The 25419-nt window shown below is 39.0% G+C and overlaps 1 protein-coding gene across 8 annotated transcripts in view; it reads right to left on the reverse strand.

The window, feature by feature from the left end:
- LOC100556963 (galactosylgalactosylxylosylprotein 3-beta-glucuronosyltransferase 1) overlaps positions 1-25419 on the reverse strand; it is a 69412-nt gene that overhangs the window by 32690 nt on the left and 11303 nt on the right. For 5 of the 8 annotated variants that reach the window (XM_016992601.2, XM_016992599.2, XM_062974746.1 and 2 more), the window contains exon 2: positions 111-186. The exons of the other annotated variants lie outside the window; for them this stretch is intronic. The gene's annotated coding sequence lies outside the window, so the exon portion shown is untranslated. The remainder of the gene's footprint in view (positions 1-110; positions 187-25419) is intronic. 8 annotated transcript variants of the gene reach the window in all.

Here is a 25419-nt window from a genome sequence, read left to right on the forward strand (position 1 = left end):
AGTTATGGGTCTTCTCTGCTGTTGGCTACACCTGACATAGTCAATGAGCATGATGAGAGAAAATCAAAATTAACAGGTACTTGGATGCATATAAGATATTCTCAGATTACCTTTAACATGAACTGCTGGTTGGAACTGCTATCCAGGAATATGTTTGAGGCCAGCCTTTCTTATTTTCTTATGTTCCTATAAATTAGTGGGCATGAAACAGACAGAAACACACAGAAGTGTTTTGATAAATACTTAAGGAAGTTTTTTCATTTTCTTGAAAAACAACAAACAAAAGTGGTACAAATACCATTAATGAACAGTGAAACTGTGCTCCTCCAGGGACCTTTCCACAGCATAAGGGCTGCTTCCATTCATTTGTTCAAAAGGTCAATAGATAAAGCATTTCAAGTTATTTTCACTTTAAAATTGTTTGCATGTTAAATGTACTTGTTGTTTACCAATCTCTTCTGCTTTCGGCTCTGCATTCATACTTAACGTACACTCATACAAATAGTAGAGCTCAGAGGTGACTTTACATTACATGCATAAAAATGTTCAGAAATACTCCAGTTATACAAGGGTGGGATTTTTAAAAGAGAATATTATTATTATTATATAATATATAGCTGTGGTGTTATGAAGTTTATGTTCATTTTTACTTTCAAAGAAATATGTATAGAAGTACAGTGTTCCCTCACTACTTCACGGTTCACTTTTCGCGGATTCGCTGTATCGCAGTTTTTCAATAAACTCTAAAAGACTATTATAAATCATAAAAAATTACAATTTACAGCCTAAGGAAGGGAGGAAGGAGAAGCCAAAGGGAGAGAAAAGAAGCCCAAGCGGCAACAGGAGGAGAAGAAGTGATTTATCAACACACAATTGGTTGATAAAGATTTAAAATAGTATATAACTACTAAAATAATGTATAAATATTAAAATAAATATAGTGTCCCTACTTCGCAGATTTTCATTTATTGCGGGTGGTCCTGGAACCTAACCCCAGCAATAAGTGAGGGAATACTGTATTTGGAAATGTTGTTGAAGGCTTTCATGGCCAGAATCACAGGGTGGTTGTGTGTTTTTCGGGCTTTATGGTCATGTTCCAGAAGTATTCTCTCCTGACGTTTTGCCCACATCTATGGAAGGCATCCTTAGAGGTTGTGAGGTATATACCTCTGAGAATGCCTGCCATAGATATGGGCGAAACATCAGGAGAGAATGCTTCTGGAACATGGCCATGCAGCCCAAAAACACACAACAACCCAGTATTAGAAAAGGTTGGCTTTGGGGATTGTAAATTCCAGAATCTGGATTTTTCAAGTGCTGATAAATATGGAGTTGACCATCATCAGCATATCCTGACTGAGCTGTTATGTATGTTGATCCTATCCTCCATTAATGATGTACTTTTGTCCAGTCTACTTGGCAGATTGCCAAAAATGACCACATAGCAAAGTAGATGAACTTTGCCGCCCCAAATTTACTTGAAAGAAATTTGCTCATCTCCCCCTCTTTTTTTTTTTTACAACTGTAGAACCCTTTACACAAGTAGGCAAAAACTACTGTCAGCAGGTGAGAAATGCCCCATTATGTGAAGCATTCTGGAAATTGAACCAGGTTAGAATTTAGCCAAGCCAAGGTCTGGGATTATTACGGTGCCAGAACTATGCAACCTTTGTGACTGGGACACAACAGAAAGTCTATATTGGCTAAGGCTGTGAATATCAATATCATAGTCTTCTGCCTTGTCCTGATTAGAGATTGAAAAAGTTACTTCTGGGGACTAAAACTCCCAGAATCCCCCTGGCAGTATGGCCACTGGACTTCACAGTTAAAAAAAAAAGGAACCTATTCAGATTCTAATTTTGATCAATTGCACTTTGCTCAATATATATGAAATCCAACACTGACTCCTCAGGTTTACTGCTGAACAAGAAGTCCTCTGAGACTAAATTCTGCCCTAGCCAACCACCTATGCAGCCCAGCCATAGAATAATGGAATTTAAATGGACAACAAGAGCCATCTAGCCCAACACACTACCATGCAGGAATACATTGCTAAAGCACTCCTGAAAATGCCCATGTAACCTCTGTTTAAAAGCCTCCAGAGAAAGGGACTCCACCACATGCCAAGGCAGTCTAGTCTGTTCCACTGTCAAACAGCTCTTACTGCCAGGACATTATTCCTAATGCTTAGCAAGGATCTCTTTTCTTTCTTCTTGAATCCATTGGTTCATGTCCTGGTTTCTGGGGCAGCAGAAAGCAAGCTGACTCCATCTTTTATATGATATCCCTTCTTATTTTTAAGATGAATATCATTTTACCTCTCTGTTGTCTTCCAATATAAGATATCCAACTCTGCAAACTGTTTCTGATAGTGCTTGGTTTCCATATCTTTTACCATTTCGGATGCCCTCCTCTTGATATGTTTCAGTGTGGAAATATTCTGCATACCATCTTTATGTGAATTAACAAAACAACAATGGCAGATGAATGTCCTTCTCCAATCTACTTAGTCCTTAATTTGGAAAAATCAAACCATTGGACAATCTAGAAAAAATACTCCCATTCCACCCCCTTTCTCCTGATATAGGACATGTGCTGGTTTGCAAAGATGGTCTTGATTAAAAAATTTCCACCAGTGAGAAACTTGGCAATTGATACACAAATTTAGTTCCGGAGAATGGATAGCACATAAGTTTGGCCCCCATTCCAGGCAAGTATGCACACGTGGCCTTTAGCTGAGCAGTATCTAATCAGATGTGTGCAAATCAACCTTCCGTTCTTTCAGTGCCTGGTAAAAACTATGCACAGGAATTTGCCGCAGCTCAGCTCAGCCTGCCTCCCATTCTGCAGCCCTTCAAACACCTTGAGGAAGTCCATGCAGATTTGATGAGTCGCTGCTGGTGTTGGAAGATGCAAGCAGAAGGCAGAGCAGGGAGCCTTCCTTCCATTATTGATGAGGCTGACCTCTCTTTAAACAAGCAATGCATAAATCATGACAACTCTGGTGTCTGCAGTGTTCTCAGCAGCTGTTTTCACTGCTCCCTGAAATCGGTAGCAACTTTCTGTTTCTTGAGCCTCCCCCTCATTTCCCTCAGAACTGCGTCCGGTGCCGTGATGTGGTGTCAAGTAGTGGGCTCCACAGAAATGTTCGGTAGTATCTGCTTCCACCTCATACCCCTACTTCTAACACCCAGGTAAAATAGAGGATGTTTCTTTGTGTACTGAAAGGAGAGCTCAAGAAAGGTTACTTCTTTGCACCAGAGCTCACAGAATCCTCAGCCCAGCATGGCGGAGGCTAGAAGCTATAGTTCAGAAAAGTAACTTTTCCAAACCTGAAACAAGGGGCATGCTCATTACCCCTGACTAGCTCAGATATTTCTTGTGCAAGCAAAATGATTTTTTTTTTGGGCAAAGTAACATACTTGTGGAGCTATAACTGTCTGTTTATATAAGATTGGACTATCACAAGTCCATTTTTGGCCTCAGGCAAATCAGTTTCTCACCTACCAAGTGCACAGAGGTATTTATAATCCATCACTTTCTGTTAAAGATATCCCGGTTTGACACAGTTTGTCAGAGATATTAGGCCAATGTGGAGTGCTTTCTTTTACTTTACTGGTTTTGTGATCTTTATGCCTCTTTGGTATAATTATGAAACATTATACTTTGTTTCCATAATTTTATGTACATCACCCTGAGAACACCTAACCATACAATTAAACAGAATTCATAAGAACCCCACATGCCATTTAGTGAATTTCTTTCCTCCACTAGTAAATGCCATTAAGATAGACAGGGGCAGAAAAATTAATCACATGATGAGAAAGATTAATGTAACAAGTCAGTGATATGTGCAATGCGAAATACTCACAATGGTGTTACTGATGTAAGTTGACACCCATTGCTACATCTTGAAGTAATGAATTCCAAACCTTAGCTATGCACGCAGTGAAGAAGCACATCTTTTTATCTCCCCTGAATTTTCCACCATAAAGTGTCACTGAATGAGAACAAGGTGTTCTAGGAATGTATCGTAACAATCTATTATTCTGCTAGTCACATTACCATATGGATGCATACTGTGTTGGGCACTTTCAATATTTCCCCTTTCTTCAGTAGCACATTTGCACTGATTTGCCAATCTATGGTCCCGCAGTCATATTTCTGCACACCCTCATAACCCTACCTTTGTGCACTGCAGTCCCATTATTTTTTTTAGTGTAATTGTACTTTAAAAACAAAAAAGGGCAAAGATATCTATAAAATACTGCAGCACAGAAGTGGAAGGGACTAACTGCACTATGGAAGGTAGTGGGAATGGGGAGCAATTGACAGGTTTTACCAATCAGTAGCCAAGGTTAGGAGAATTACTGAAGGACAAGGCAAACCAATAGCAAAATGTACATGGTATCATTTGATAGAGACCAGTTGCAATGATGGCCTGCCTGCCTCATGTGATAAAAATCCCTAGTCATACGACAAATAGAGAGAGAGAGAAAAATCCTATTTTGCTATACCATCCATAATTTTATACATCACACCAAGGCCTCGTTCCTTGCTTTTTCCTAAAATAAGCCATTACCAATGTTGTAACTTTTCCTACAGCTTTGTGATCTGTTTTTCTGCACCTTTGCCATTTCAAGTATGCATTTTTGTGGTGAGATGACTACAACGGTGTATGCTACAATAGTTGGTCATCAGGGACATGTGATTTTAAGCATCAGAACAACATTGAACCAAAAAAGCAGTCACTTATAAAAACCACAGCATAGCTTTTTCTTGTACTTGCATTGTTATGTGAGAACTCTTGACCATTCTGTTTTTTGCTTGTACTACCTATTTCAGCAGGCTGATTTTGATATATTCTGGTGTGTTAGGAAATAAACACAACTTTGCATGAATGTACACTTGACTTGCATTATCTATACCGCGTCACAGCTCTTCAACACAGTATTAGTATGCTGATGGGAGAAAACAAAATCTTCATATTTAAAACAGGAGTGAAATGCATAGAGAAGACTATCATAATCTTAGAACTTGTACAAGTTTGAGAACAAAGGGAATGGTAGGTCATTTGCATATTTAACCCCTACCTTGCCACAGTGTCCATGGTGACATGCATTCAAAAATACTTACAATCATCCACCAGTAGCAGAGACATTTATAATACATGCAAACTGAGTAATGCATGTGAACATATTCTTGAAATTTCAGAAATTCTTAAGGTTCGAAAAGGGTTCTAGGCAAGTAAGCAGTGTGGGATATGCACCTAAAGTCTGAAGGGAAGCACAAAACCACACCTTCAGAAGACTACCCATCACTGTGGACAAATTACTCACCATGTCCTTGCCATCTTGATACAGAATTTATTGCAAAACATAACCTATTGTATAACCTATCAGAAAATAACTACACCTAGCCTATGGGTACATATCCTTTTGGCAAATGTGAATCTCCATGAATATATGGAGACCGCCTTTTGAAAACCATTAGTTAAGAAAAGCATGACCTTTTTAGAAATCAACACTTTGAACAAGTGATATTCACAAAGATTCATATAATGGCACACAGGTAACTCAGCTGTTAAACTGAAGAACCATATCTTTAAACAGCCAAGGATAAAGATATGTCACTATAAAAATATATTTGGTTAGCAGAGGATGGTTGTTTCTTTTCACTTGTAATTGTAATTGCCCCAAAAGTATACACTCCTTTGAAACTCTTAGTTTAAAATATGCACTCAGAGATAAAAAAAAAACAAAGTCATCTTGTTTACTCATAAACATCTTGTATTAATTCACCATACAGGCACATTTCTTAACAAAGTTCAGTTATAGATAGGATGTAGCATTTCTCTGTGTTGAATACACAGGGTATCATTCTTAATCAATAGTCCATAATTTTTAGTATAGTAGTACTCACTAAAGTACATAAGTCATATTTCTCTACTGGAGTCCAAACAGCAACTCTCTCTACTGAGGTCCAAACACACACATGCATCCACCTCCACTGAGGTCTGATGTAAGACTGAATACCAAATGGAGTCCTGAGTTTGAACATGCTCAGTACAATCACATGCCTATAGCCCATACCAAAGAGGTCAGTCAAACTGGCAAATCAACATACACATAGAATACAGGTTAGCAAATATATACATTAAGAAATAAATAATGAGAGGCTTGGGAGGTTGCTATTTCCAACAGAATTGAAGTATAATAGTACTTAGAATCATAGAATCTGTGGTGCTTCAGAAGCACCACAGTAAATCACCATCATTGTTGTCATAATCAAAGATTCATTCACATTGAGGTTGCCTCTTGTAATGAGACAATGAGACAACCAGTGAGGTATAGTTGGGCCATGATTTTGGAGACCAGGATTGAATTTAGCCATGGAAATCTAAATTAGTCACCCATAGTAAGCTCTAGAAAACCCCATGATAGGGTCAACTAAGGGGTGCCACAAATTTGAAACAACTTGAAGGCACACAACCACAACAATTACAACAATTCAGTATCTCACTCGTTCTATGTAACAAGATTCTCTCAATTTCACCTAACTGCAGGGCATTTCCTTTTTTGTGTGGAGATCCTAAACGATGCTTTCAGAAAGGTGAATTATAAGAACCATTCCAATTTACTGCGACACTTCCCTGAGAAATTTCTTTCCTGGTGGATAAATGCATGGTGTCGAGCCTCAGTAGCAGACTGGATGTATATGGAAGATCTACGCGATAAAAAACTTGACATAGCAGCTTTGCTACAGTACAATAGTTCTCAGAAATGGGAACTAATGAAAAGATTGGCTTGGTTTTTTATTAAACCATGACCATAACCTGCAAAAGCTACAACTTTCAATGCTGGAGCAGAAAGCCAATCTCCCTTTCTTTTCTTATTCTAGATGTCAAGGCATCTTATAAATGTTTAACATAGCACCTTTATTTTTAACTCTCAAAATTTTAAGTTCTGCTAGGGCTCTTGTTTTATACTAGATGAAATCTTTATATCCTTTAAAAACACATTTATAATAAATATGAACACTTATCTAGTAGTAACTATCCTGGGTTTCAGTGGAACTTTCAAGGAAACAGTCATAGCTTTTTACGATGTTTATTCATTGTGTGTCTTCTCATTACCATTTGTTTGCACCATTGAGATGGTTTAGTGTTACACCCAATACAAGTGCTGTCCTAGGCAGCCATCTAGTGGAAAGGCCACATCCACTTATGAGTATAGGTCACAAAGTTACCTTTTAGGATTACAACTCTTAGTGGCCATACTGGCTAAGGTAATAAAAAAACCCTGAAGCTGGTTTGATGCAAATTTTGTGTTGTAACTTCAAAAATGACCTCAGATTTGAACCAATAACATACTTTTTTTTCACAAGATGCTCTGACATTTTGTATTGCAACATGTGACTGAGTTAAATTAGTATTGAAATTAGTACATGAAGAAATACACGAAGAACAGCCACAATTTTAAAAACAATTGCAGGCATGTTTCTAAATTAGTTTTGGTTTATATCACACCTTTTCCCATAACCTAGGGCTCAAGATGGCTCTGAACAAGATCTTTAAAAAAAAGACATATCCAAGAGTAGAGCACAGCAATACAATATTAAACATAATTTTGTTGTTGTTTATTTGTTAAGTCGCTTTTGACTCTTTGAGACCTCATAGACCAACCCACGCCAGAGCTCCCTGTTAGCCATCGCCACTCCCAGCTCCTTCAAGGTCAAGCCAGTCACTTCAAGGATACCATCCATCCATCTTGCCCTTGGTTGGCCCTTCTTCCTTTTTCCTTCCATTTTCCCCAGCATCATTCTCTTTTCCAAACTTTCCTGTCTTCTCATTATGTGGCCAAAGTACTTCATCTTTCCCTCTAATATTCTTCCCTCCAGAGAGCAGCCGGGCATTATTTCCTAGAGGATGGACTGGTTGGATCTTCTTGTGGTCCAAGGCACTCTCAGAATTTTCCTCCAACACCACAGTTCAAAAGCATCTCTCTTCCTTCGCTCAGCCTTCCTTATGGTCCAGCTCTCGCATCCATAGGTTACTACAGGGAATACCATTGCTTTAACTATGTGGACCTTTGTTGCCAGTGGTTTGTTTGCTTTTTTAAAAACATAATACAAGGTAATATTAAAGCAAAACTGAACTGAAAGCAATTTTTTAAAAATCAATAAGAGAGGATACAGCAAGTATTTTTCTCTTAGCAGTATCCCATAAAGCAGCCTTTACTCGTGTGCTGCTCTTTGATTTGTACTACATCATACCCTGGCTATGCTGGTTGGGCATGATTGGGACTGTAATTTGACAAAATAGAGATGCTAGTTTAGGGAAGGCTATCATGGAAAGTACATATTTTAATTGGACTTATTATATCCCATTCTCTAGCCAGAGCTCATGGAGCCCTATGTAGTGGTTTGAGTATTGAACTAGGGTTTTGGGAGAGGGGATTTGAATCCCTTCTCAGCCATGGAAACTCACTGGGTGACCTTGGCCAAGTCACATTCTCTCAGAGGAAGGCTGAGAGAAAACAAATCCTTGACAAGGAAATCCCATGTAGGCTTGCCTTAGAATTGCTGTAAGTTGGAATTGACTTGAAGATGCAAAACAGCAAAAAAGCCAGAGAACTCAGGGTGGCATGCAATAAAATGACTGTAAACAATTCAAAACAATTGAAAGTATGAAACGGTAAAATATAATTTTGTGCAATCTCACAAGATATTAAAGTCACTAACGAATTCAAATAAGTTAAGTTTTTAAAACTGTTAAAGGCACAAAAGTCAAACTGCTTCTATAATTTGGTGCTGAAATGAAGCCAATTCTTTTCAGACCCTTATCCCAGTTCTGCATCACAGCCGTGCTAACATATGGTGTTATTTGCTACTCTTCTGTTTGAACAAAATCAGGCTTAAGGGAAAGCCTGAATATATTTTTTGTTGTTATTCTCAAGTAGTAGGACCTCTGCCAGTCTGGAAACTGAAGGTGGCAGGATCCTTTTCTGCTCACAGGAACAGAGAGAAATGGCATATATGGAGGAAGGGAACAGTCAGAACGTTCCCCGGCTTTTTTCCCAGTTTCAAAACAGTGTTTTACTAAACTGCCTTGCATCAAAAAGCTCCCACAGTTCAGCACCAAAAGATAATGTAGGAATTGTGACTGGGAAAACTGAATAGCACAGTGAAGAGCACTCACTTCAAAGGCACCTAGGGATTATGAAACTTTTTCCCCAGAATATGTTGTGGGTGTTACAACTTTGATTCAAACTCCAGCTCTACAATTAACTTTTTTGAACAAGCCCCTGAACAGATATTCTCTGGACAAGTCACTAATTCTCATTTTCCCCATTGGTAAATAGGAATAACAGATACTTTTCTGCCTTTCAGATTTACTGAGAAGCAGTACCTTTCACCATATTCCCAGGCCAGCTCTATGAGAAATTGAAATTGCATTGTAAATTATTTAAAATGAAAAAAGTAAACAAACCATTAACTCAGACCAATTGAAAAGAGTAGCATAAAACCAGTTCACAGAAACAGTCACAAAGATTAAAAGTAGTACACAGAGACTTTCAGTGCCTGGGAAAATACAGTTGGAAAAGTTACTTTTTGAACCATGATTCCCACAGTATTCCTCAGCTGGGTCATTCTGGGGAACTAGGATCTGAGTTGCAAGCACTGCACATGTTATAAATTGTACCTTTAAAAATACAGCCCTATACGCAGAATCGAATTCATGAGTTCAATGAGTTGGGGTGGGATTCCTAGCCTTTGAAGTCCCATTCTCTAGTTCTTCTCCAGGAATATTCTGTATGGGGACACCTGATTCAAGAACATGCTGTATCTTCCTCCAGTCTTGAGTCCAATTCTCTTTCATTGTGCTTTGCTACATGTTTGCAAAAAACACTTTTTCCATATAACACAATAATCACTCTTGGTTACATGCATATATTAATTTTATGCATACACACTTTCATATATCATTGTTGTTAATTAATTTTTTTCATGTCAGGAGTGTTTCTGGTGTGAGAGAATTGGCCATGTGCAAGGATGTTGCCTAGGGGACGCCTGGATGTTTTTGATGTTTTACCATCCTTGTGGGAGGCTTCTCTCATGTCCCCACATGGGGAGCTGGAGCTGACAGAGGGAGCTCATCCGCACTCTCAGCAACCGAACCTCCAAGTCATAGAATCATAGAATCATAGAATCATAGAATAGTAGAGTTGGAAGAGACCACATGGGCCATCTAGTCCAACCCCCTGCTAAGAAGCAGGAAATCGCATTCAAAGCACCCCCGACAGATGGCCATCCAGCCTCTGCTTAAAAGCCTCCAAGGAAGGAGCCTCCACCACAGCCCCGGGGAGAGAGTTCCAGGGGCTGTGGTGGAGGCTCCTTCCTTGGAGGCTTTTAAGCAGAGGCTGGATGGCCATCTGTCGGGGGTGCTTTGAATGCGATTTCCTGCTTCTTAGCAGGGGGTTGGACTAGATGGCCCATGTGGTCTCTTCCAACTCTACTATTCTATGATTCTATGATTCTATGATTCTATGACTTGGAGGTTCGGTTGCTGAGAGTGCGGATGAGCTCCCTCTGTCAGCAGTCCTGCCAGCACAAGGGTTTAACCCATTTTGCCACCAGGGGCTCCTTGTTAAATAATGATCAGTAAAGAAATCTTGCCAATCTCCTGTCAATCACTCAGCGATCCCAGTCTGCCTTCTGTATATTTCTGCTGCGACCAGCTCAAAAGCCTCCCTAACCATGATCCCAAGATAACAATTGAATGTCATAGTATTTGCAGTGTTAAATCTTGTTCCTGGCTTGATTGACAAGGCACTTGTAAATCAGACACAGCAGAGCCAAATTGCTCCGAAATTATCAGAACAGCTTCTGAGAAGATAAAAACAGACATGATTCCCCTTCTATATCCATATTTACCCATTTCCCCAAACACTGATTTTCCCACTGCTGCTCTGATATGCATTATGTTGCTTTATGGTAATTTTTGGCTGTTGAGGAAAAAGAATCAAAAAGTGGTACGAAGAAGAAAACGGAAGACATTGGCAAAAGACTTGAAACATATCAGTGCATAGCAGCATAAGGGAGACAAAGAAAAAACAAACAAACAAAGATGAACAACTCAGAAAAGCTAAAAAGGGGAACCACTTGAGTTTCCTAAAAAATATTAACTGAGCGCAACCCCTGCCCTGCTTGCCTTTCATGATCTTGCCTTAAATTGCAAGAATGTAGCAGCACAATATTGGCTTTTTGATTTATTAATTCCATCCTACCCTACAAGTCCTCCAAACAAAAGCATCTGTGTTTCTTTTTTGAGGCGTGTATGAAGGGCCCTATTCATGTTAGAGGTGGAGAAAGAAACAGCAGATACAGGAGAACCATCCTGTGCCACATTCCTGGCTTCTTTTCACCTTTGTGTAGATTGGAGAGGAGGGTGGGATTGAAGCAGAGACAGAAAGAGAGAGAATGTATTCTTAAAAAAAAAACCCATGGAGATAAAAGGCATCAAGAAGGGGCACATAGAAGAGGAAAACAAGATCAGTCAGAGCTCCAAATTTCAAGACAAGCTGTTCGAGCAAGAATGCTGGCACTAAAGTTCTTTACCCTGAAAAAAAAAGCCATATGTGTAAGACTTGGTATAGTGAGTTCCTTTGGTTCTCTTTTAGATAGCTAATATTCTTTTCCTGAGGCTGTTTTAAAGCTTCCATTAATCTGAATCAACAACATGTACACCATGAAATGCTATAGTCAACATTTTTAGTGACCCAGAGAGTTCCAGCATCCCTATTCATCAGTGTCACTATTGTATGACCTTTTTGCTTCTTTGTCCACTGGCAAAGAAAAAGAGATGACCATTTTTCTCATCAAGTGAGCAGAATACTTCAGATAGCTAGACTCTATTAAGCTTTGTGGTTGTTGTTTGTCTTCAAGTCATTTCTAATTTATAGTGATCCTAAGACAAACATTACATGTTTTTCTGGGGCTGAGAGTGTATAACTTGCATAAGGTCATCCGGTGGGTTTCCATGGCTGAGCAGGGAATCCCACATAAGATCTTTCTTAGATACCTTTATCAAATCATAGAAATGGAAGAGGTCTCATGGTCTCTGTTCAATGCAGGATCTTAAGTTAATGCTTCCCCAGTAGGTAGCTGTCCAGCATATTTTTGAAAACGTCCAGACAGGCAATGAGAACCCACCACTAACCTATACAATTGGTTCTATTGCTGATCCATTCTTACTGTCAATATGTTCCTTCTAAAGTTCAACTGAAATCTACTCTCATGTAACTTCAAACTATTAATCCTGGTTCTACACTCCATGACCTTCCTTTCTGTGATGGCCCTTGAGTGTAGCCATATCCCTTTCACTTGTGCATGGTTACACCAGGATAGATTTTCTTCAGTGATACCAAAGTTTTACAGCAAACCCCTGGGAAAGTATCAGTTTCATGGTTGACTTTTCAACAACAGGCATTGGAGCAAAGGCAGTTGCCTCCTAGTGAGTCACACTATTGGTGGACCTCGCTAGTATTGAGAACTCTGACTAGAAGCACATCTCCATGGTTTCAAGAAACATATGACCCAGCTTTATCTAGCAATGATTTGATTCCTTGGTGGTCTGCCATCCAAGTGATAACAAAACTGGACAATGCTTAGTTTTAAAAAACAAACAGGTGCATTAGATGAAGAGCTAGAAGGCAAGATCATCAAGTTTGTAGATAACACCAAATACTCCAGAAGACAGGAGCAGATTCCAAATGATCTTAACAGATTAGAGAGATGGGCTGGAACTAACAAAAGTTCAACAGGGACAAATGCAAGCTACTTCACTTCGGCAGAAAAAAATGGAATGCAAAGATACAGAATGGGGGACGCCTGGCTTGACAGCAGGACGTGTAAAAAAAGATCTTGGAGTCCTCATGGTCAATAAGTTAAACATGAACTAACCATGTCATGCGGTGGCTAAAAAAGCCAATGGGATTTAGGAGTATAGTAAATAGAAGTATAGTGTCTATATCCAGGGAAATCATGCCACACCTCTATTCTGCCCTGGGCAGATCACACCTGGAAGACTGTGTCCAATTGAAGGGAGATGTTGGCAAGTCGGAATGTGTCCAGAGGAGGATGAATAAAATGATCAAGGGCTTGGAGAACAAGCCTTATGAGGAGCGGCTTAAGGAACTGGGCATGTTTAGCCTGCAGTAGAGAAGGCTGAGAGGAGACATGATAGCCATGTATAAATATGTGAGGGGAAGTATGTTGAATTTCTCCCCTTTCTGCTGATTTTAGTATAGCTTTTGCTGCAAACAGAATTAGGTTTGCTCGCTTTTGCATTGATGATCCTTTGGCACTTGATGGTTTGTCTCAAGAAAACACATGGAATTTCCCTATAGCCAGGCAGAGAGATGCCTAGATGAGACTCCTGCAAACCCAAATTCTTCTTCCATATGTGAAGTTTTCTTTTCCTTTTGTAAACATTGCATGGAATTCACAAGGATTACGTCTGAGAGGAGAAAGCTGTATAATGAGGACCCCTAGCACAACAACATCAAAGCTGGCCCAAAGCATTTTGCAGCCCAAGGCGAAGAATAAAATCATAATCTTTCTACCTTTTTTCATTCTACATACAGAAGCTGACCTGACAGTTTGTTGAAATATACTTCAGATAGAAATCCTGGAACAGAATGCTCAATCTCACCAAAGATCAGCAAGTAAGTTTAGGTGTGTAGGAATAGGGCATACATAGCTCTCTCTTTCAAGAGTGAAAACTATGGGGTTCTGGAAAAGTAAGAGCTTGGGAATGTTACTTTTAGGGATTGCTCAGTATGCTGATCTTCCCTACTCAGTATGGTTACAGTTGGCTTGGGGATTCTGGAAGTTGTAGTTCAAAATGATGGTTCAGAGCTCATCTGGGAAATTGCTACTCCTGCCTTCATGGTCCTGAGGCACCCCACTTAGCTTCATAGAAAGGTTGGCTGGCTCTAAAGAGGAACGTTAGGTTGACCTATGATGTAATCCAAGGCATATCACTGTAAAGAACTGCTGTGTGTTTGGATATTCATTCAAAGGCAATGTATGTGGGAGAAGGCAGGAATTACACTCAGAGTATAAGAACATTGGTTTCCCTGTGACATTTCTGAATTATCACTTGCTTTAACTGAAGTTCTTCCCCAATTTCTGCACAGCCCCCAAACTCATCACGCTGCTGCCTTGAAGTCTGTTAGAAACAGGCTTCTGATTCTCTGAGTGCCAGACAGAAGGAATTTCCTGGCTGATTGATTTCTGGCTTGAAGTAGCCAGCAATTGTGAAGTTTCATCCTAGGAAGACTGCCAAGCTGGGGGAGTCTGTAGTTGGGACTGCGTCCAAAGCGCGAAAGGGGAGAGCACCCAGAACAGTATATCAGGAACTGGAATCCTTTCTGCCTTATGCTCTGTGAAAATAAATATGGAAAAAGTGTTTGAAGCAAGACAAGGATACCTGTCACTGGAGCCAAGATCAAACTTTTGCTGAACTCTCGTAATTTGCATGTACATGTTTAGACAGGCTGTTGCACGTGTCCACTGACCTCAAGGGACTTACATGTAGGAAATGTCAACGGCAACAGTACCAGTGAGAGTAATACTGCTCAATAATAGACTACTGTTCTCCCATGGAGGATATATATATATATATATATATATATATATATATATATATATAGAGAGAGAGAGAGAGAGAGAGAGAGAGAGAGACCCATTGAGATATGTGATTATGTTTAGACTGCTTTTAGGAGATTTTAGTGTTTTTAATATGTTCTATTTTTGTGTTGTCTTAATTGGTTTGTTTAATGCATTGGAAGCCCCTGTGAGCTCAGATGCAATGTAGAAGTACTTTAAATCAGTAAGTAAGTAAATAAATAAATATTGGTAGAAATGTTGAACTGGGACCAGTAAGATATACATGAAGCCACCTCTGAGCCATGATCCAGGCGTAGTGTCTCGCCTATTTCACAGGATAATAATGAGGAAGAGAAGAATTCTCCACATAGTTGCATGGCCCAAAAAAGGTAACTTTTCCAAGCTCTTTGTTACAGAAATGCACACTGCCTTGAGTTAATCAGAGGAAAGGAAGTGCATGTCTAGAATGATTAAATAATAAATAAATGAAGCCAGATTTGCTAAGGCCCCCATTTAGTAATATGTCATTAAAAGACACAGGACCACACTTTGAGATGCTTGGAACATCAATAACACTGTCTACAATCCATGAAACTAGGACTTGAGCAGGCAGAATGAGAAAGCTTTCTTTCAGGAGTATTACTAATTTACACATATAGAAGGCTGCACTTAAGTGGTGCATAACGTCTTGGAATGACATGTATCTAGACTAGTAGTGGGAGCAGGATATTCCCTACCAAAATGATAGCACTTTAGGGTTTGGCAATCATTGCCAAAAGCTGGTGGTGTTTTTTTAGCATTGGTGATTGTTGAACATACTTGAGGAATAGGCGTAGGCTGATAATTATGCCTCTCTACACTTTATATCATGAACTGATAGAAAAAAATATATTCAGATTAATCTGAACGAAAGGAGATATAAAATGCCCAGAGGATTGAGATATTGGGGTTGAAATACTTAAATCAAAAAGAGAGGGTTGACCAAAGTTTGGAAAAGCATCCTGAGTGGAAATGAAGTTCATATGGCAAAGGGGCCTACGCAACATGATGGAGAATGCAGCTCTCCTCCCTCTATTGAGGCAAATAGGGAATTTCAAGTTGGAAAGAAAATGGAGAAGGACAGATACAGCATCTTGGAATAGGATTGTTTGATTGGGAGGATCCTGTTATGAGGATGGGATTTTATAGAAGAGAGCAAATGGTGGATGTAGAGGGTTTTATTGACAATAAAGGTTTGAAGAACAACACTATAAAAGAACATATGAAATTGTGGCAGAGGTTGTCCCACTCAGAGAGCCAAAGCAGAAATTATAAAAGTGTTTTACAATTGTGTACAATGGGTTTATTTACCTTGCATGAGTTCTGCCAATGTTTACCATGGTTGAAAATTGACAGAAAATCACATGTTAATTAGAAATGTTTTAGGTAATAAAAAAAACTGGAACTATTTGGCTTAGTCCCCTTCCACATAGCTGTAAAAAATCCTGACTGAACTGGATTATATGGCAGTGTGACTCAGATAATCCAGTTCAAAACTGATATTTTGGATTATTTGCTTTGATATTCTGGGTTAAATGGCTGTGTGGAAGGACCCTTAGAGATATCATTGGTTGTTTTCAAGTGGGAGGTCTCGTTCATATAAGGATATTTAAGGAGAAGGTTGGATACATGTTATAAGCTATAAGGTATATAGATATAGATAATATCTTATAGCACACACACACACACACACACACACACACACACACACACATATCACATAAACTACACACGATTAGGTATATATATATGTGTGTGTGGTTGAAATTTGTTTTTATATAGATATTTAGTTAATACTGTATCTAGGTTGGAGAGGCAATAGGTAGACAAGATATTCCTCATGAAATGTTCTGGAAAAGATGGTATAATTATAAAGAAATAAGGATTTATTATTATCTGAGGCCCCTTCTACACAGTTGTATAAAATCCACATTGAACTCGATTATATGGCAGTGTGGACTGAGATAATGCAGTTAAAAGCAGATATTGTGGATTATCTGCCCTGATATTCTGAGTAATTTGGCTGTGTGGAAGGGCCCTGAGTTTTTTCTTTTTCATTAAACTGGGAACTCTTGGTTATCTTTATGTAGTGAAAAAAGTATAGTACATTAACTGTAAGTTTTTATCATTCATAGATTTAGTTTTGCTGAAGATATTTTAAATGTTAGTAAAATTGGAGAAATGCGTAATAATCAAAATTTGATAATATATAATATATAGTAGGATATATATTATCATTGTTCAGGAAGTCAGAAGTTAAATGTAAAATATTTTTCCTGTTCTTTGCTGTTTACTTTCTCGTTTTCTATTACTTTTGATTCTCCCCCCTTCCCTGCATTTTTGTTAGTATAGTCAGCCCTCCATATCCAGATATTCTGCATCCATGGATTCCATTATTGATGGCTTGAAAATATTTCAAAAATAAATTTACAGAATAAAATCTTGATTTTGTCGTTTTATATAAGGGATACCTATTTACTAGGCCATTGCATAGTATGCATGGAGTATGCAGGGACCAAACCCCAGCACATATCAAGTGCCCACTGTATAGTATTTTTTTCTTATTTTTTTCTGTTCTCAATTTTATGGTATGGGAAAATATCTAATACTGTACACTTACCATTTTAAAACAGAAAAAAAAAATAGATTTCATTAACCAGAATCCTCTACGTGCTGGCTGGGAATTTTAGGAGGTTTAATATGAAAGTGACTTTCCGGATCTCTTAATTATAGTAATAAACTATGTACATATTTGACACCATAAAGAATAGTAATAAACTATGTACTTGTACATATTTGACACCATAAAGAAGGTATGTCTCATTGTTTGATCAGTCCACAATTGTACTCTAATATGTTTAACTTCCAGTACTTCTCCCTTCCAAACAAAATTGATTTTGGGTTGCTGTGGGTTTTGCTGTATGGCCATGTTCCAGAAGCATTATCTCCTGACATTTCACCCACATCTATGGCAGGCATCCTCAGAGTTGTGAGGTTTGTTGGAAACTAGGCAAGTGGGGTTCATATATCTGTGGAAGAGAAAGAACTCTTGTCTGTTTGAGGCAAATGTGAATATTTCAACTGGTCACCTTAATTCAATGCTAATCAATGTGGCCAACTGCAACATTCACACTTGCCTCAAACAAACAAGACTTCTTTCTCCCACCTTGGACAGATATATAAACCAGATTTGCCTAGTTTCCAACAGACTTCACAACCTCTGAGGATGCTTGTCATAGATGTAGGCAAAACATCAGGGGAGAATGCTTCTGGAACATGGCCATACAGCTCAGAAAACTCACAGCAACCCAGTGATTCTGGCCATGAAAGCCTTCGACAAAACTGATATTGTTTTCTTTACATTCTGGTAACATACAGCTTTAAGAGCTCTCAGTCATTATGACATTTTGGGTTTGCACCAAGTATTCAAATGTTATGAATGTTCATTTGCCCCCTTCCATTACATTTATTCACTGAGCATGGGGAGCAATTGGAACAGCCATGGAAGAAAATATCTGGATAACTTTTCAAAAAAGCAATTCGAAAGCATGTAGTTGGCCTTTGTATTCCAGTGTGGTTTATGAAGAGTGCCTCAAATAGGGTTCACAGCTGATTACAGTCTGCTTTCAAATAGGCAATGGGCAGAACAAATTGCTTCTTTTGCTTTGTGACCAGTTTCAGCTGAATTTCGAGCTACAAAAAACAACAACACTATTTTGATCCTTAGTGTTTTGAGAACAACATTTTAAATAAATTGTGCTTCATTTCCGCATGAAACCAACAAGGGGCCACACAAAATCTTTCAACCCGCATCAATTTCATGGTCATACTGATTTTTATTCACTTTCATAGAATCATAGAGTTCAAAAAGACCACAAAGTCTATCCAGTCCAGTCAATGCTACAATGTGATTTGCCTTCCTGAATAAACTGCATCTAATTGCAAAGCACTTGCTTTTCAGATGACATGGTTCCACACACACATATAGAATTGTATCAGCTTCCTTTTACTGATTTTATTTTTTTGCTTTTTAAATCAGCAGATTTTAATAATCTAGTCTAAGTCAGTGAGATATAAACTGAAGAGTTATTTTACAGTGTGATCTTGGTATCTGCCAGGGTCACGTTTCAGGATCCCTGTGAATACCAAAACCCATAGATGCTCAAGTCCAATTACATACAATGGCAGAATAAAATGATATCCTTATACAAAATGATGAAACTGTTTTTGCTTTTAGTAATTAATGATTTTTCAAGCTGTGGCTGGTGGAATCTATGGCTACAAAACCTATGAATATGGAGGGCTAATGGTCCCAATCATTCTAAAGAAACCTCTTCCTGCATTGGGTTCCTTTTCATTCTGCAATTATATACATTTATACCTGGGAGATTGTTTTTAGAGAACTCAATCAGACTTACTGCTGACAAGAACACATAGAGGATTGCACTGCTTGGGTCAATTCTCACAATTGGCTTTCTGCACTGTCTGCACTTTGGAATGAGAGAGCTGTGTGTAGTGTAGCTCCACAAAGATGCTTGATTGTTCACAACAGTAGGGAAGTAAATGCATACGGTAATGAAAATCTATGTATTAAACCCTTAGGATAAGATAGAGAGTGGAGAAAAAGGAAGGCGTAGGCATGGCCCTTGTCTGCCTGGCATTTCCCTGTATCAAACTGCCTCACAAACATATTTTCGCCTTGCAAAGTTTCAAAGGTGTGCAAATGGATTCTGAGCTTGGCAAAGCACCATGGAGAGTGGGGGTGCAATTTAGCATGCGGGAAAATAGCAGGATGAGACTTAGCCATTGGGGAGGAAGTGAAATTTAGAGTGAGGAAAAGAGTAAGAAGGGTCGGTGGGGAGAGGATTAAGTATCACACTGTCCTTCCACTTTCAATTATCCTCTCGCAAACCAGGTTTTCTCTTTGGAGTCTGGGCTCTAGTAGTATACACACTGTATGCAGCATATATGTAAAATCCCACACTCATAAACTAATAGGTCTCTTTTCACCAATCATCCTGCAAATATTCCTCATTGCATTCTAGGCACATATTTGCATGTGTCTTGTGTGTTCTTTCAAGTTCCTTCAAACCCCTGGAGGGCTGAAGTTTGCCCATGCCGGAGCTAACTACTAATGCATGAGAGCCAGGCTGATCTAGTGTTTGGATCAGGACTCTGCAAGGAACAGGAAAGGAGATTCCACCTGAACATTATTAGGAAGAACTTCCTAAATGTGAGAGCTGTCCAGCAGTTAAACTCTCTGCCACGGAGTGTGGTGGAGCTCCTTCTTTTGGAGGCTTTTAAGCAGAGGCTAGATGGCCATTTGTTGGGGGTGCTTTGAATGTGATTTTCCTGCTTCTTGGCAGGGGGTTGGACTGGATGGCCCATGAGGTCTCTTCCAACTCTATGATTCTATGATTCTAAGTTGTTTCCGACTTATGGAGACCCTAAAGTAAACCTGTCACACAGTTTTCTTAGCAAGATTAGTTGAGAGGGGTTGCCTTGCTTCCCTTAGAGGTTGAGAGAATGTGACTTGTCCAGGGTCATCATGGTCGAGTGTGGATTCAAAGCCTTGTCTCCAGAGTTGTAGTCCAGTGCTCAAAGCACTACACAATACTGGTTCTAGATACACCTAAGTATCTATTTCAACTACGATAAATAACATTACAAGTGAATTTTTCATCCCTAGAATTTTTAAATTCCCTTTCTTTCAAAATTGAGGTTACAGTATGTAAACCTTTGCACAATATGGAGCTGCTGCTGCTGCTGCTACTGCTGCTGATAATAATAATAATAATAATAATAATAATAATAATAATAACTTTATGTATATACTGCTCTATCTCCCCGAAGGTACTTAGGGCGGTTACCAAGGTAAAGCATTCAATTACCAACACAAAATATACAACATAGCCATAATAAAACATCAACATAATTACTATTAACACAATATATTCATGTAGAATTAAAGCCAGATTCAAATGCTAACCACTGCTGCATGAGAGCCTGGGTGATCACTCTGCAAGACCAGGGCTGAATCCCTGCTCAGCCATGAAAACCCACTGAGTGATCTTTAAAAAAATCACATGCTCTTAGCCTCAGACAAGACAACAGGAAATTCCCTCTAAGCAAATCTTGCCAAGAAAAACCCATGACAGGGTCACCTTAGGGTTGCCATAGGTTGGAAACCAGGAGAAGGCACACAGCGACACCATTGATGCATGTCCAAGACGGATGGGGTTAGCCATTGAGGCATTGTCCAAGCTGAAACTACTAAAAAAACTACAATGAATGAGCACAGTCTACCTTTAGGTGCTATTTCATGGTAATTTCTATTGTGAGTATATCTTATCAGTCCTGCAGTACTCAGATGGCAATCTAAAACAAATTGGAACATAAGTTGAAGAAATAAGACAGAAACATTTTCACAAATGAATGGAAGCATTCAATATGAGCTCGTCAAATAATCTGGAAGGAAAGTACTTCTTGACATTTTAGAAATGGGATAGGACTTCAGTGAAACTGTATCTAGTGCAAAATGACAGACACTGAAAATGCCACTTGATATAAGATGATGATCAGCATACATATGATAGAGCTGGACTATTCAACTGGGGAAAGCAGTTATAAATTTGTAAGAAATGTTAGCTAAAGACCCGTCATATTTTATAAGCAAGGAAAGAAAAGGGAGGGGGGTGTTTTAATTTTTCCCACCAACACAATTCACTGCACTGCAATAGCTAGCCATTAATCCTAGTCCTCCAACCACTAAACGGGGCTGACCCTACATTTCATTTAAAGAAACAGACTCAGTGATGAATGTAATGAGAAAAGGACCCAGTGCCAAACTGTAGAGCATTTCTTGGATTGACACCCTTACGATTCTACCTGAAACTCAAGCAATTCCATGAAGGTCACCTTGACCCAGTCGCCACTCTCAGTGTAATGTGCTTTATAGCAATACTATTCAAAGTGAGGCTATGGTGATCCATTAAACATTCCCTAGATTCATTTCCCTGTCTATACCCATGTTTAATGTACAAGGGGTTCCCCTTGAGTATGTGCAGATACAGAGAAAAGCCACCCTTCCCCTGGGCATCCTAGTACATGGTTTATAAAGAATGGCTCTTTGCAATTGCTCCAGTTGTGCGCAGCCAAAAAAAAAAGGCACAGTCACATCATTATAATTTAGTCATTTTGTAATCACCCCATTTCTTATTCTAATAAATAGCCCACTTATTATTCAGCTATGATTTGTATTTAATTTTGAACTTGACAATCTTTTCTTTCAGACAAGCATCTTTCCCTAAAGCAATTGCAATAACTGCATGATTTAAGACTGCAGCACATAACCATATTTTAACCTGATGATCAGAAAAATCACATTTAGTCTCATAGCTGAAACATTTGCTTTTACATTACTTTCATAAGAAAGAGCACCCTTCCCCCATATCATACAATTCATGTCTATTATTGATTGGTAAGTAAGTCTGGCATTGGCCATATAAAGATACTTTTAAAGATACTTTTTAAGTCAAACTAGATGTGGAGTCCCGGTGGCGAAGTGCATTAAAGCACTGAGCTGGAGACCGAAAGGTCCCAGGTTCAAACCCCGGGAGCGGCGTGAGCGGCCGCTGTTAGCTCCAGCTCCTGCCAACCTAGCAGTTCGAAAACATGCCAATGTGAGTAGATCAATAGGTACCACTCCGGCGGGAAGGTAATGGCGCTCCATGCAGTCATGCCGGCCACATGACCTTGGAGGTGTCTATGGACAACGCTGGCTCTTCGGCTTAGAAATGGAGATGAGCACCAACCCCCAGAGTCAGACATGACTGGACATATCGTCAGGGGATAACTTTACCTTTACCTAGATGTGGTATTAACTGCACAAATACAATGGATGGAATATGTGAGCATTTACAGGGGTTTGATAAAGAAGAAGACAATTCTTAGCCCTTGCCCCTTGGCTCTCTTGTGGCTTTCTTCACAACTCAGACAGGAGATATGATCCACATCTCATATGATGTTAATTGAGGAGTTCCTGTGGATGTGAAACTAGAGTGGTGGAATTGGAAGCAGTAGCCTCCTTAATTTGCAAGATGGTTGACCCCACAATATAAGGCCTATTGAGATATTCTCCATTGGCGGAGCTTTTTAAAGAGTTATTTTTGGATCAAAATAGTTAGCAAAACTTGATAACTTTATAAACTGATTGTAACTTTTTGTATTTGAGTAAAAATACATTGAAACTGGGTTCATCAATTTGAAACACCCTATAGTATAAAATATTTGGTAAATATATCATTTTATATGTATTTTAATTTTTTTATCAAATATATACATTGTATGTAATCTAACTGATCTGAAAATTCACATGATGGTAAAGAAATATTTTGCATTGCAGTTTTACTACAATAAATTTGTTATTACCAATTTACATACAGGGTCAAATAGTAGAAAAAAAGAGACGTCAAAGTTGAAGTAAGATGTTTGTTTTACAATCTCCACAGCCTTGGCAGATTGCATAAATTATAAAGAACCTGCATTCAGTCCCAGCTCTTCCCTTGATTTGATACCTGTCTTGAATCTTGACTTTGGGGAAAACATAGGACTTAAATGATAATGATGACATTGGTGATGATGATGATGATGATGAAGATCATTATGGACAACAACAATACCACCACCGCTGTATTTTAATGAACACAAAGAACAGTCATGCAGGGAATCTGCCTTGGTCCATATTTTTAAGCTTAATATACAACTGATGGCTGTTTTGTTTCCATGTAGTCTTTCTGGGGACAAAGAAACCAGGAGCACAAAAAAGCTCCTGCTGGACTCTGTCACAAAACAAACAGATATAAAACAAAACATGTTCCAGCATATTTGAAAAATGTATGCATGAGGAGGATCAATTTGTAGACAGCCACATATACAGTGCAAATATGTGCAGATACCTAGTATCTGGAATCCCAATAAAGATTTATGGGAAGGGGAGGAGGAAAAGTACATTTCTTTCCATACTGGTAAAAATAATGAATTATAAACAAGATCAGCTATGAGTACAGAAAGTACCCACTTTCTCACTAACCCACGGGATAATTGAGCTGTAGTTGGGCAGAATCCCCAGAGAATATTTCCCACACAGACTATGGGGAGCTGAGAGCACAATAGTGCTCTTGTTTATTCCCATTTAGTTTAGGGACACCTGAACCAGGGACATTTTTAGTTGATTGTGCCCAGTATAAATCACAATACCGCATCATCATTATTTATTTATTTCTATTCTGCTTTTCTCCCTACAAGGGGACTCAAAGCACCTTCAATCTAAAAAACAGACAGTTACAGTAAAAAAAACAACAACACAAATCCCCATGTAACAATTAACAAATTATAACATTAAAACATTAATGAAAATTTTCGAAAATTCCCATTCAGCCAGAAAAATGAACAATTTAGAAGGATGCCTATAGTGACATTGTATTCCCTATAAAAACGCAACTATGTTTCAGTTATAATTTAGAGACTGTGCTGATGCTCAGAATTGGTGGGTTCCCTAACCCTGTACCAAAGACTCCCTCCCATCACATTACAAGTGAAGCCCAAACCCCAATCCACTTCAGTGCAATTGGCCTGCTCTTTTCCCACCCCTTCCACTGGAGTTGACTACAGGTGAGGTTTCATTTCCTTCTGCCTCCCTTGTGCATCTGACACATCAGCATTTAGGATCTTGAAGACTAAGAGAAATACATTTTTGCACAGCAACTAAGCACCTAATATGGATATCAAGTTCCCTGGTAATGCCATCCTGGTCTGCATTAGAGAAAAGAAAAGGGACCATATTTTTCATGGACTCTCTGCTGGCCACATGGCTGCTCCTGGAGAGATTGAAAGTGATATGACATATCCCCCCACATTTCATTGATGAAAACTGGGATATTTGTGGCCCAGAAACCTCAAAGTGTAATCAAAATTGCAAAGATTCATAATGAGAAAGTATAGTCAATCTAGGAGAAGCTACAGCAGTTTGTTTTTGCCTGAGCCTAAAGGGAAGTGTTCCTGCCAACCTAGCAGTTCGAAAACATGCCAATGTGAGTAGGTCAATAGGTACCGCTCTTCAGCTTAGAAATGGAGATGAGCACCAACCCCCAGAGTCAGACATGACTGGACTTAATGTCAGGAGAAACCTTTACCTTTACCCTAAAGGGAAGTGTAAGATCCCCCCAAGTCTCCCCTCCTTTTGGCTGACCATGAAAATTTCCCCCACCTCTGAGTCAAAAAAGAAGAAAACGGCATTCAAATGCTTATAGGAGGTGGGGTGCATTTCTTCTCTGCTGGCTACTATTTATGTTATCAGGAACACCACAGTTTCTGAATTTCAAAATACGACTCTCTTTTCTATTTTAGCGAGTCTGCATGTGGGGGATTGTTTGTATCAGCTACACTGAAAAGAATGTGCATATCACCAAACTGAAGGGAATTTACCCATCACTAAACAACAAAAGCAACTACTGATTCCTAGATGCTTGGCTGAATGTCAATCACTGATGGTTCAAAATTCCAGGAGTAACAGCTGACAGACAGTGAAACCAGGAATAATAATCAGACTTAGGGGACTTTGGCTTTTCAAATAAAACTTCAGCATCATGGATTGCATTCCTGCTCAGTTTCAATATAAAATATTATTTTATCGCCCACCTCCACTCA

Source organism: Anolis carolinensis, chromosome 3 (genome assembly GCF_035594765.1).
Source record: "Anolis carolinensis isolate JA03-04 chromosome 3, rAnoCar3.1.pri, whole genome shotgun sequence".
Lineage (NCBI taxonomy): Eukaryota > Metazoa > Chordata > Lepidosauria > Squamata > Dactyloidae > Anolis > Anolis carolinensis.